The sequence below is a fragment of the Sciurus vulgaris genome (genome assembly GCF_902686455.1).
Source record: "Sciurus vulgaris genome assembly, chromosome: 2".
NCBI lineage: Eukaryota > Metazoa > Chordata > Mammalia > Rodentia > Sciuridae > Sciurus > Sciurus vulgaris.
This window is the reverse complement of record NC_136462.1, coordinates 100250709-100265011: the sequence shown is the minus strand read 5'-3', so window position 1 is coordinate 100265011 and position 14303 is coordinate 100250709. Positions and strand designations below refer to the sequence as shown.

Below are 14303 nucleotides of genomic sequence, written 5' to 3'. Positions count from 1 at the left end.
GCTGGGTTCAATACCCAGCACCAAGTGGGGGGGCGGTATTTAAAGGTAGGCGTGTCTGAAAGATGATGCTTTTAAAACACTCCCATAATCCCAGTGGCAGGGGAGGCTGAGACAGGATTATCAAATTCAAGACCAGCCTCAGCAACTTGGAGAATCCCTAAGCAACTTAGTGACACCCTGTTGCAAAATAAAAAACAAAAAAGGGTTGGGGCAAATTTCCAGCAACAAAACAACAAAAACTATCATTACTAGGAAGATTGAGGTAGGAGGCTCACTTGAGGTCAGGTGGTCAGAGACTACCAGAGCAACACAGGGAGACACAATCCTTTTTAAAAAAGAAAAAAAGAAAAGAGGAGAAGAGAAGAGAAGAAAAAAACGGGCTGGGGTTGTGGCTCAGTGGTAGAGCACTTGGCTAGCACAGGTGAGGCACTGGTTCAATCCTCAGCACCACATAAAAAAATAAAAAATAAAGGTATTGTGGTGTCCACCTCTAACTAAAAAATATACATTTATTTAAAAAACAATAAACAACATAAAAAAAAAAAAAAAAAACAGCTGGGCATGGTGGTACACCAGTGGCTTGGGAAGCTGAGGCAGGAGGATCTCAAGTTCAAAGCCCCAGAAAAGTGAGATGCTAAGCAACTCAGTGAGACCCTCTCTCGAAATAAAATACAAAATAGGGCTGGGAATGTGGCTCAGTGGTCGAGTGTCCCTGAGTTCAATCACCCCAAAAAAGGACTTAAAAAAAAATTACCAACAACAACAAACTATCAGAGGGGGATACTATATTTCCTAAACATGCACTTCATGGAAGAAAAAAAGGAATGCTGGATTCAGTCCACAGCATTGTTACTTTAAAAGCATCAGCTCCACATAAAAGCAACTCCCTGGAAAAAGCCATTAGCTACACTAACTTTACTAATGTTTTTGTATAGTCTCAGAATACTGAGTAATAAAAATGCCCATTCTACAGGCTGTCTATAGTGTGATGTCACAAGCCACTAAACAGGCTAAGGGAGATGGTAGAGCACAACCAACAATGTCACACAATTTATTTTTGAGGTATCTTCTATATATTTTAACAGGGGCCCTAGAGTAAGAGCAAATCCCACAAGATTTTAATAGGCAATACAAACAAGGAACTGGACAGCAGTGGTGAGAAGGCTCACCATTTCATAAAGCAACACCATGGAGAAAGATATCTAGTTTGTTTTTAAATTCTTAACTATGCAAGACAACTAATAACCTATATTCCAAACCAAACACTGTTAAATACATGTCATCTAAGTAATTTGATGCTCTGACAATCTTCAGTACTTGTATACTTGCATTTTTGTTTCCTTTAGTAGGAGATATAAAGTCCGAATTAAATTTATTAAAATTTCTCTATATAAAGAATATAATAAAATTTCAAAATGTCTCCAAGGACTTGATTCAAATATACATTTTGTTCACAAAACTCCTCAAATAAATCATTTTGAAAAAATAAAATGTATACACAAAACTTAAGGGATGGTGGTCAAGAGTTTTTTCTTCTAATTTTCAAAACTCCATGCTCAATCCTTTCTTTTTTCCTTCAATCCTATTTTTAAATCAATTTGCTAAATGTTGGCTGCTTTAAAAATCAATATATCTTACTACCAAGTTTCAATTTAAGTCCTAAAGAATACTTTATACTTTGGAACTGTATAATCAGTTTATCTTAAAAAAAAAAAAAAATGAAAACCAGTGCCTAATAACACCTATTTCAAGTTGTATTTATTTATTTATTGGTACTGGGGATTGAACCCAGGGGTGCTTAACCACTGAGCCACATCTCCAGACCTTTTTATTTTTAATTCTGAGACCCAGTCTCAATAAATTGTTTAGGGCCTTGCTAAATTGCTGAGGCTGGCCCTGAACTTGTGATCCCCCTGTCTCAGCCTCCCGAGTCTTTCGGATTACAGGCATGCACCACCACCAGCACACCCAGCATAGTTGTCTTTATTAAAGGAGAAAAACTCATACAGATAAGAAAGCAGTATGCATAATCATGTTTTAATAATTCCTAAAGAGTGAAATGTTCATGTTCAGAAGATATATCTGATTATTAACTGTGTTCACACTTTTACAACACTTACATAAACCAATTTTCTAGATTTTAGATAACTCTTACACAATTAATGAAAATATAAGCTCAATTTCTACCAACACCATGAAGTATTATCTATCCTTTATAAATAATCTGTAACAAATCTCTTTTAATAGTAGTCAAAGAACTAATAGCACCAAACATTTAATTTCAGCAACTGATCAGCAAATGATTTTACTTTTCCTCTCAACAAATGTTACACAATTCCACCTGTAGGGTATGCTTTATCCTTTTAAAATGCAATTTAAGAAGCCATTACTTTTTTAGAGAAACTGTTGTTCCTTCTCAGAGAAGAGAGAATTATAATATAGGCAGAAACATTTTAGCCTATCATTTAAAGAAGAAAAAAACAGTGTATAAAAAGAAAAAAATAGCCACGTAGCAGTCGTGGGCAGGATGAGTCATCATCCAACTCAAAACTTGCAGCAGCACTTCTAAAGCTTCCTCCTACCCGACCCCAACTCCTTCAGCAACATACCCTGAGTCAGCAAACCTTACTATTTTGTCAGTTATGAATTCTCACGATGCTTAAATGAACTTATGTAAAACGCTGCAACACTTTCAATGCTAACACTTGTCATTAGAATGTGCGCTTTTTCTATTGCAAAATTAACTGTTCCTCAAATCAATCTACTCTGGATTCTTTTTTAATCACGATTAGTACACAGACTACTTTTAATCCTCTTCTGCAAATAATTGAACTCCAAAGCATCCTCACATATAAAGGTTTGGTGTGCGTTTGGTTTTTTAAGGATTCTCCATTTTTCACGTCTCCCTGCCCTAAACAGTCAAATCTAGTTGATAAAATAAGTCCTGCCCAAATCTGGCATATTTCCTAGATGACTGCAATTACTGAACTTAGGATACCAAAAAGGAACTTTACAAGTCTGATAGGTCAATTATATTAACGAACATGTAAACGGAAAATTTATTCCTTGGCACAAAGCAAGCACTTCATAAACACCTCTGAACAACTATCAGCTAAAGGTATCTAAAGTTTCTTCCACCCAATTCAAAATTCAAACATTAAAAATCTGACATTTCCAAGAAGAAACTCTACAGGCAGTTCCCTTATAGGATAGAGCCCTGTTTATATCTATGTTCTCTTAGTAAGATCATACTGTCCATCTCAGTTTTCCAACGTTAGAAAAACAAGCCATGGCCAATCAAAATTTTAAGAAAAGAAACAGGCTAGAAGAATCAGTAATCAGAAAATCACTCTGAAGTTCTTTATTCTTCGTTCGATGGCCTGTTAATTTTTCCACCACTGGCAAATCATCTATATCCATTAAAAAAAAAAAAAAAAAGTTAATACAGAGACTGACTTAAGGACGTTTTAGCAATGAACATGAATCTTGCCGCTAATACAGTAGGCTTCTAATTCCACCTCACCAGTTCCGGTCACTGGACCTTTTCCAGTGAGCAAGCCAAAGAAAAAAGAAAAGAAAAAGGAATCAAAAAACCTCCTGCTACACAGAGCTCCCCCATACCACCTGAACCAGTGGAGACCTATGCCAATCAAGGAAAAAAAGGCAACCAAACACCCTGACTTTTCAACACGACTCAAGACTGATTAAAATGCAAAGTGAAGAGGCCAAAGTACGCTTTCCATTCGGGTACTTTTACAGACCACCACCTAACATCCAGAAGAAAAGCTAAGGAAAGGCTGCAGCGAAGAAGGAGGGCAGGAATTCCGTTTCAGACGGGTTTTCAGTACCTCGTTTAGGGCTACACTCAAAACTTGGGCTGACTTCAGGGCTCCGAGACGAGCCTGGTGAGTGGTGCGCGCTACGTAATTTGCCGAGTCCACTGGAGACTTTGCCCGGCCGGAGTCAGCTGAGGCCGAGTCACCGGGGCGGGATGGGGGAGGAGATACGGGAGCCTTTCGAGAGGCAGCGTGCCAGGAAGGCGAGACTCCGCGCCACCTCACGCTCCCGGGGCCGCGCTCCGGGCCGCCGCCCCTCGCTCGCCCGCATGTCTGCCAGCCCTTAGGGCTTCGAACCTACGGAACCCGGCGCGGGCGGCCGCACCGCAGCGGGCGAGCAGGACCCCTGGGCTGGCGGGCGAGCGCTGCGCCGCACGGCCCCGCACGGCCGGGCCCTGCGCCCAGCGAGGGGCGTGCCGGGTGGGAGGGGCGCGCCCGCCGCGCAGCCAGCCCCACGCGGGGACCCCGGCCCGTCGCCCGCGGGCCCGCGCGGGGAAGCGGCGGCCAGGCCCGAGCGGGCGGGCGGAGACCGAACAAAAGCGCCTTTGTTGAGCGGCGGCCGCCGGAGGGTCACACACAATGGAGGAGGGAGCCGGCTCCGCCGCCGGGCCCGCCGCGGCGCCCTCCCGAGCCGCCCCACGCCGCGCCCCGCACTCGTACACACACACTCACGGGACTTCTCCGACTCATCGAGGGAGTGCGGGGCTCGCAGACAGCCCCCAGTGTCGGCTCAGGTCTCCGGCTGTGCTGGCGGCAGCGGCGTCTCCGAGGCTCTCGCTTTGCCGCAGTCGCCGCCATGTAACCCCGACCCGCGAGAGAGGGCGAGGGAGAGGGGGCGGGGCCTCTATGTGTCACGCCCCCTCACGTCACAGGCTCACTCCACGGGTTCCCCCGCCCCCGTCGTCTCCGCGCGCTTGCACGCGCCGGAATTTCCAACGCCCGTGACTGGGCTCTGCTCGCCACTGGGGTGGGTGGAGAAGCACGCGGGCTAGTCAGCAGCCTCGGGTGGGCTGTGCTCGCAAGTAGTCTGGGAGGAGGACAGACCATATCCTGTCTGTTAAACCACCTGCCCGAGCGCTAATGCACAAAGTGACCTAACTCCTTCTGAGCGTACACTGAGCACCTACTGTGTGCAGGGCATTGAACAATCGGAGAATAAGGCCTCATTCCTTGCTCCTGGCAGTGAGCCGGGAGCTGGAAGCTGAACCTTAAGATGGAGTGACTGGGAGGTTACAGCACAAGTACAAGGCAAACATGTTAGGAACCAAGTGCTAAGATCTTTAATAGTTTTTGTTTGTTTCTGGGGGTGCTTTACCACTAAGCTACATCCCCAGCAGTTTTATTTATTTATTTATTTTTTAATTTTGAGACATGATTTCCCTAAACTGCTTAGGACCTCACTAAATTGCTGAAACTGGCTTTAAACTTGCAATCCCCCTCCTCAGCCTCCTGAATCGCTGGGATTACACACATGCATCGCCGTGCCCATCCTAAAGTCTAATTTTGCCTGAGTATGGAGGAAGGCTTCTAGGAGAGGTTACCATTGGTGTTCTTTCTGCTATATCCTGAATGAGTCGATATAACCAGAGGAGGTGAAGTGGAAGGGTGTTACTGCTGAGTGAACAGTGTGAGCAAAGACTGGGACAAGAAGAGTACCTTGTTTCTTGAAGGAACCGGGGCTACACGATAGGCCAATATGACTGAATTTGGAAGTAATGTACTGTGAGATGTAGTGGGAAAGATAAGTTTTGTGTCCACTTCTTGACTAAAAGCAAATATGTTATGCTTGTCATGACTTATTGCGTCCAAGGAGCCTTTCCAGTGCTTAGGTGAAATTTAAGTAGGTATCTATGAAATTAGAGATTCAGATCAGCATATTTTTTCAGTGATAATCACCCTCCCAAAAAGAACCAGAGAACCAGGCACATAGAAGTCGTTTATCATCATGTGCATTTTCAAGAGTGAAGCAAAGACCTCAAAGATCATGTACTGACTTGAAGTTATTTAGTTGGAATGAGCTTGAGTGTTTTCTATTTTTTATGTTTAAAAAATACCATCTGAATACCAGGTATGGAGAGAAGGGAATGAATAAATAACTTAAAAGAGAAAGAGGTTTGTTCAAACACCAAGATTTCCAACTTGTAGATGCAGCCCTCTGCAACAAGAGCTCCTTGCCTGTGACCTGTGTTTGGCTCTACTGCACCTGCTCTCCTCTTCTTTCGGATTCTTTCCTCCCACTTTCAGGAACTTTTATACCTCTTCCTTTCCATCAATAATTTGATCACCCAGAGGCAGGAAAATAACAAGCCTGTGTCTTCCCTCAAGAAGTTTATAATGTAAGCCAGGCATGGTGGTACACGGCTATAATCCCAGCAACTGAGGTGGGTCAAGCAGGAGGATTGCAAGTTCAAAGCCAGCCTCAGCAGTTTAGCAAGACCCTGTCTTAAACAATAAAATACAAAAAAGGGCTGGGGATGTAATTCTGTAGTAAAGTGCCCTGGGTTCAATACCCGGTACCAAAAAAAAAAAAATAGTTTCTAATGTAGTGTCACCACTGACTTTCAGTAAAGACTACCACCAAAATCACCTATTGGGTATGTGAAACCAAGCTTATTGTTTATAGCAGTAAGAGACACCATGAGGTTGACAGTCTTTGTAGCACCTTGAAAGAGACAAATGTGTCAGAGGAGGAATAATTATAAGATTTGGGAGATCTGATTTAAGATCGGTCTTTCAATGAAAGGCCTGATTGAGACTGGGTTAATAAGTAATACCATATAAATGATATAATAGTTTAAGATGGGTAGACAGAGGAAGGGGAGAGTTTTGAAACAAACCTGGAAGAGTAAGTAGTTGTTTGTTAAACCTAATCGAGTAATCTTGTTAAGGAGGGGGCTGTTTACCCTGATGAGTTCAATCAGTAATGCAGTCTTCCTATAAATGGACTTTGAGGAAGTTCCTGAAACTGCAGTACAGTTTTTGCAACTTCATCTTCTTGTGCAAGAATTTCTTGGAATTAAACTGCAGACAGTTGAATTGTAAAATCATATTAATGCAGTTGGTCTTAGTTTTTAATCTTATGTAGGGGTAAATAGTTCAGTTTTCAGTTTTTTAAACTGCAGGTTATGATCCACCCATGAGTAGTAAAACCATTTTAGTGTATCATGACCTACATTTTCCTTAACAGAGTCAAAAAACTGAATCAGAGAGCATCACCTATAATAAAAAGGGCAAGCACTCTTTGTCGATTTTTGGTTATGTACCACAATTCAATGAATATAAAATGCTATCAATTATGAGATTAGGTACTGTTAAGAAAGCAGAAAACCTTATCAAAATGATTCCTTATTGCTACATTCTGACTTTGGAGATTTTAAAATGGAGGAAACACTTCTTAACATTGATGAAATGAATGTGTGAAATATAAGGTATATGTAACTGTTGACAAATCACAATGTAAAGTGCATTTCTATTTATTGCTCATAGCAATAGCTGTGAATTATGCTATTGCTAAAAGAATTTGAAAACCACTGTTGTAGTGGAAGAATGGAGGAGAGCCAAGGTAAGTACATAATAAGGCAGCATGAAATGAGCTTTCTGAACAGAGATACCAACTACCTGCTCATTTTGGACTGTAATGGAAGGAACAATTGATGAGGACAAGGGACATAGAAAAGAATCAACTGGAAGAGAGCATATTTGAGCTGGGCTTGATCCCATCAAGTAGTAGCAAGAAAAAGACATACTCAAATGAAAGAGCAGAACGTACAAAGGCATGAGCAATGGGCAAAGTCTGACAGGCCTGGGGGAATGAAGACAAGTTGGCACCAGATTGAGACAGCTTTGATTGCCATGCCAAAACTTCGATTTTATGCTAAAGGCAGTAGGAGAGGAATTTAGATGATACAGCTAATATTTTAGAATGATACCTCTAACATTAATGCAAAAGGTAAATTGGATGAGCAAGAGCTTAGATACCTGGAGAGGGTAGGAGAATCCATTGTCTTTTCAGCCTTGTATCCAATTTACCTTATTCTCCTTATTCTGGTAACAATACTCTGATACCCTTAAAGGAGCTACCCTTTCCTATGTAAGTCAAAGTTATTTCTGTGACAAGTGACAGAAGAACCAAAACAAAATCTGGTTTAAGCATGAGAAAAATGTGAGGGTGGGGAGCAAAGAAAGAGAGAGAGAGAGAATGTATTTAGATGATTGTTTCTTCTCTAATGGGAGGGCAATATTTTATTTTGGGGGCAGAGTAAAATGGACTTGGTAAATGTTCAGATGAATTAGGAGTGAATTGAGTCCTATAGTGGCTCCCAATTCACTTCTTTGAGTTTAAATTCCCCCTTTAGGCTACTTGTTCTACCTTGTCCCAATTAGATTACTCAAGATGATAAACTACCAAATGTTAAGATTTTCAAAATCTTAAAGGAGATTTTAGCAACATAGATTAATTCCTGGAAAATTTCTTAATATAAATCATTGAACACAGTGTTAGGAAAATGTAAAAGGTTATCATGGATTCTTTTCAAGTAAGACATTACAAAGAAATACCACTTCCTTTCCTGGTAGGATTACCATATTACTAAACCAGGATGTTGGTCATTTCAGGAAGGCAAGACACCTTTCTGGATAAAAAGGAGAGATGTGGGTTTAGATCATTGCAGAGAAAGGTTGAAATAAGAGTGCAAATTAATGGCATGATATGAACCTTGAGACAGCTCTCAAGAAAAGCAGACTTGTCCTGTCTCAATAATATTTTATTGATGTTTTATGCAAAGATAGTTGTTAAATCTAAGGAAGATACAAAACTTAGATGACAGAATAATTGCTCAAAATCCATCTCCATGTGTTCGAATGACTCTTTTTAAAAAGATAACATTTGCCTGCCATAAATACAAAGTCCAGTATCTTTGTTCGGAAAAGTTATTTGAAAAGAAACAGAATTTGGGAGATTCAACTTGACTTGATAATGTGGCAATAAGTGTGAATATTCACAGAATGTGAGCAGTCACACAAAACTGACAAAATGTAACAAATGTGTTAAGAGAAAACAGTGTCCCTGTCATAGAGGGTACCAAACCTGTGTGATTCAGCTCAGGATTTCTGAACTTCTGTGTTCAAATATAGGTAACACATAAAAAGACTACCACACATAGCAAACTAGGGTTCATTAGGAGGAGACATTCAGGAAGGGTGTGGAAACTATTCTCTGAAAAAAAGATGTGGGAATTGGCTCTGATTAAACAGTAGAGATTTTTCTAAGGCTTGTTATTCAGAGAGAGTAGGTTTATGACATGTTACTTGGAGTTCAGATCTAAGACCATCAGGAGGGTTCTTGGAGAGGAACATTTTGGCTCAGCCTAAAAAAGGACTGTTGGATATTGGAGCTGAACCACAGTAGACAGGACTTCCTGGTGAAATAAGCACTATATCACTGGAAGCATTCAACCAGAAAACAATGGCCACCTGTCAAGGATGCTATAAAAGGAATTGCTAGAGGAGGGGCCAGAAAGGAGGCAATAATTTCCAAGGTCTCCAACTTGAAGCTTCTGTTTATCCTTTTTTTTTTTTTGGGGGGGGGGGGGTTACTGGGGAAGGGTTACTCTACCTCTGAACTACATCCCAGCTTTTAAAATTTTATTTCTTAGACAGGATCTCACTGAATTGCTGAGACTGGCCTTGAACTTGTGATCCTCCTGCCTCAGCCTCCTGAGTATCTGGGATTACAGACATACAATGCCAGGCCTGGCCTATGTTTATACTCTTAATTTTAAAAGATTGCTGTCCTAGACATGGTTTCTAGGAGAACACATTATATCTTGATTTGCAAACAAAACAACTTTCTACTGAAGAAATTCCTTGCCAAGTACAATTGATTATCACAGTTGATTCTCTATTTGTTGAGTTGTGTTATCTAAAGTCACTATGAACACGGAATTAGTGAATATAGAACCACAGCTCTCAGGAAAAATTCAGGCTTAAGTTCCTGCAAACTTCTGATCACATTTTTGTCAACCAGTCTACATAGGATTGCTTTATGTGTCTTTCTGTTTAAAGATACCTTAATTAATATTAATTGTAGATTCGTTTATATTGAACTCACAGTCAGCAGCACTGTAACTCGTGGCTTAACAAAGCTCATCTAATGTGTTTTCTTCATAAGATGCTTCAAAGCCTTCTAGCACTTAGGAAGAGTAAACAGCAAGCCACTATTGTGGGGACCACTTTAAAGAGCAAAATCACCAACAAAAAGATAATGGGAGGAGAAACATGGCACTGAATAGGCCACAGAAAGGCCATTTGTATATAGTATGAGACTTGAGACAAGAGGGAAGAGTGTCACCTTATTTGACCCTAGCTGAGAATTTTCATGTTAGAGTGACTCAAATATTTTGCCACTTTGTGCATGTCTGAAAATAATTGCAAAAGTGCAGTGAGTTTTGATTTTGGAATTAGAAATAAATTTCAGCAACAGGCAAATTTGCAAACAATCTGTAAATAATGAGAATCCATTGCAGTAAAAAATTACGGAAAATGGGGCTAGGGTTGTAGCTCAGGGGAGAGTGTACGCTTAGCACAAGGTACTGGGTTCAGTTTATGGGAAAACAGGATCTTATACCTCAGGTAATGGGTATCACTTGGCAAGTTCCTAGGAAGTAGCCTATTTCAGTTAACCACTTCATAAACAATGTATCTTTTTCTCAGGCTATGATAAATGGAGTTTCATAAAACAACTCCAAAAACCCCTTAAATTTTTTAGATAAAACCTGGCTTTCCTTGTGATAAAATCAATTTCTGAAGCAAAAATCTATATAATTTTTGAATAATGATTATATAACTACATGCTAAGTGAAATGGGAAATACCTATTGGGGTTGTTTTTAAAAAACAATTGTTAAATAATGAAAGCACCACCACCCCCCGCCCGCCAATTGCCTTGGAAGCCAATATTTTCTGGAAGTGGGACAAATTTGTAGAAATGGTAGAATTTGTATTTAGTAATATAAGTCATGCTTTCTCCTCCACCACCAACCCACCAGCCCCACCCCCATCTTGTTGTTGTTGTGCTGGGGATTGAACCCAGGGTCTTTGTGCATGCTATGTCCCCAATCCCTACACACTCACCTTTTAAGAAGTGCACAGAGATAGCAACATTATCTGGCTTGAGGAAACTTTAGTCTAAAGGTTTTCTTCCTTAGACTCTGTCCTTACTCTGATCTTGAGAGCCCCAATAATTTGAGAACAGATGCTCCTCATTTCTGGAGATAGTTACATTGCAACTTGAACCTCTTGAGACCACTAAGGTTTCTATAACTATCTTCAACTTCTTAGAACCACCTGGCCTCTGCCACAAGGTCACTGTAAATAAAAGTAAAAAATAGACATGATGCCCTCAGCCCTTGTACAGGAAGTGATAAATGTTTTGAGTTGTGGAAACAAAGCAGCTTTCACTACACAAGGTCATGCCCTTCCTCTGTACTCCATTAGAAAAACTATCCCATCATTTGGGGAAGAAGTTAATCACTATCAAATTTTAAACTCATGCTGTACATTAGTCATTTTGGGTGTTCCACTTACTAATAGAGCATAAAGTAGGTTTAGTAGATCTGCCTTCAACAATCATATTTTTCACCTTTTATTTTATTTTTTATTTTTATTTTTGGTACCGGAGATTGAATTTAGGGGCACTTTGACCACTAAGCCACATCCCCACCCCTATTTTGTATTTTATTTAGAGACAGGGTCTCACTGAGCTGCTTAGTGCCTCCCATTGCCAAGGCTAGCTTTGAAGTTGCAATCTCTGTCTCAGCCTTCCTAGCCACTGGGATTACAGGCATGCACCACCTTTTATTTAACAGATATTTTGCCACCTGGTAGTTACTATCCCTAGAACATGAAGATGTCTTCATCCCTACGGCCTGGTACTCACTTCTGGAGTCTGACTGTATCCATCACTGTCTCTAGCAATCCCCTAGGTGTAGTGTCCTTAGAGAAAAATGGCCAGGGGGTTCAGGAGAAATAAGATCCATCTGCCCATCCTGGAAATAGCTGTAGCCCTATGATGCCCACCCCAGTGTGCCATAGGTCTCTTCCTTTCCCCCCATACCCTCATACAGAAAGATCCCATGCTTGGTTTAATGCTGTACTGTTGCCATCTTGACATTCCTAGTCATTTTGTCTTTGAACTTGTGTTTTGAAGTGAAGTCAGATGGGACAATGGATTATGCAGGTGAAAAGAGGAGATGGGTGCAATATGTATGTTCTCTTCTCCTTGCCATTCTGTTCACTCTAACATTCTCCATGCCCCATGAACACAGATTTCTGGTGGACTCAAAATGCATAAGAGTTCAAAGCACAAAAGTATAAGTGAAGTGTACAGCTGAGTAAGTAGAGTTGCTGACAGCTCTGAGAGGCCATGCTTTCCATTGGAAGCAGAACTACAAATACAGAAGGCAATGGCTCTGTGTTCTAAAAAGAAGAGACCAAATTACTCTATCACAGCCTTTCTTCTGTTAACTTCCCTGTGTTAGCCAACCACCTATGCTGAGGACATTTCCTTTCAGGCCTTTCTTCTTTTTTCAATGTTAAAGGTATTGATAGAACATATGTACATCAGGAAGCAAAATAATGGTTGAGTGAGTTTTGTGTAGTGTTTCTAGGGCTCTGGTAAGAACAAAATATATTTAAAATTGTATCCTTTTGATATAAGTCCATGGAGGAGTTAAATGCTCTTACTTAAAACTTGCTTTGTACAATATAAATGTTATAAAATTCATATTAATAATTTAAATTTTAATTTTTCCTCACTTAGAATGACATTCAATAACAAATTTAAAGCACCATAACTAGAGAGAAACCTCAGAAGAAAAGAAAATAGCTTTATATTTTACTACTTTCAGCAGTATTTCCTTTTTCTGTTTTTTTGAAACAGGGGGCCCTGATGTTATGTAGCCAGTGGTGCTGGAACCACCCCCTCAAAGGAATTGTGCTAGTCCTAAAGAAGATGGATCAGGAAAAGACTCCCCAGTGCCCACGCTCCCTCACTTGGAGGGCAGAAGCAGCGAAAGAATAGTTCTGTCCTTGTGCGTAAGGGTCCAAGGCTGCCTCCCAGTCCGCCTCCAAGCCCAGCCGCCCACACGCGGGAGCTGCACTTCCTGTTGTAAATATACAGGCTTCTTTACTCCGGGAGGTAGGAAGAGGGGGAGGAAAGAAGACTTCGTTCTGTTGCTGGGGCACATTTTCCCATAGAAATAATGTAGGTCACAGTTTTGTAGTCTTACAGTCAAGCTAATGTGGGCTAAATGGGCTTCCAAGAGTTGGTCTGAGAACCTAACTAGTGTTTATAACATTGTGTCTCAGGGGAAAATGCATTTTCATTTTCAAACAACTAAGTTAGAAATCAACTTTTGGGAACATAACTCAGTCAAAAGCAGGGACTGTCTGTACCTTTCTGCTCAGTAATTCCCATACTACAGAGAAGAATAGTATCTGTAAACCCTAGGTAAATTACTAAACATTAATAAAAATATTATTAGTAGTACTAACTTCACTTTGTCCTCTTGGGAGAGGCCAACTGTTCACATTTGCTGCTTGAAGAACCTGATTGCAGTTTCATCAGGGTTGATTGGTCTTTGGCAACCAGCACACACTAACCAAGCCCAAGAGACTGTGTACCATAAACCAGATGCCAATCCATTAAGAACACAAGAATAGCTGTGCTGAGCTAGACTAATGATTCAGCCAGTCTGGTATTCTCTAACTGTGATTGTGAACTTCTGTGTTTCATTAATTGTAACTCTAGTGTTGAGCATAGTGCATGAATGTAGTGGTCTCTCAATAAATGCACGTTGAAAATGAAGTACTTATGAATACTGTAATTGACTGCTATGTCATTAACTTTAGAGAAGTGAGTAGAGATTTCCTTCAAATTTTTACTATATAATCAAATTTTTAAAGTAACTTGCTTCTTAGGAAATCTATTTTAGTTATCCCTTTCTATGACTGGTATATCTATTAGACCTTTATGTAAGGTTTCTGGGAAGAATTAAATGTATGATTCCAAGTATTGCTTCATTGCTGTTTTGTTAAATATAGGACAAAATAATGCTTTCAGTTCTGTTTTCCACATTCTTAGCAAAGAGGCTTAGCATTTTCTTGTTGTACAACTTTAGGAAACAGTCAAGGATAACTTGTAGTTCTCTTTCGTGGAATAAAACATACCTCCAAGCTTATCTTCTTCTAAGTGTACTTCAGACTAGCAATCCTAAATGCATTATCCCAAATCAGTACAGAATGAAACTCATTTGCTATACTGCTATCCACTTACATTGCTTTGTGCAATTTAATCTTTTCTTCAATTTAGGTCTATCTGCTTGGTATTTACTACTTTGGAGAGCTTAAGGACATCTCAAGCCAATGACTCTTCTTCCATGAACTCACTCTCAAACAGTCTCTGAAATTT

General features: G+C 40.5%; 1 protein-coding gene across 5 annotated transcripts in view; it reads right to left on the bottom strand.

Annotated features, from left to right (window-relative positions):
* The window catches only part of MAPK6 (mitogen-activated protein kinase 6), a 36828-nt gene extending 32151 nt beyond the window's left edge, over positions 1-4677 (bottom strand). For 2 of the 5 annotated variants that reach the window (XM_079129931.1, XM_079129936.1), the window contains exon 1: positions 4509-4677. The gene's annotated coding sequence lies outside the window, so the exon portion shown is untranslated. Of the gene's footprint in view, positions 1-3848; positions 4107-4496 lie in introns of those variants that run through there. The other 3 variants (XM_079129934.1, XM_079129933.1, XM_079129932.1) reach the window with 3 other exon arrangements.
* Positions 4678-14303: the final 9626 nt, after the last annotated feature.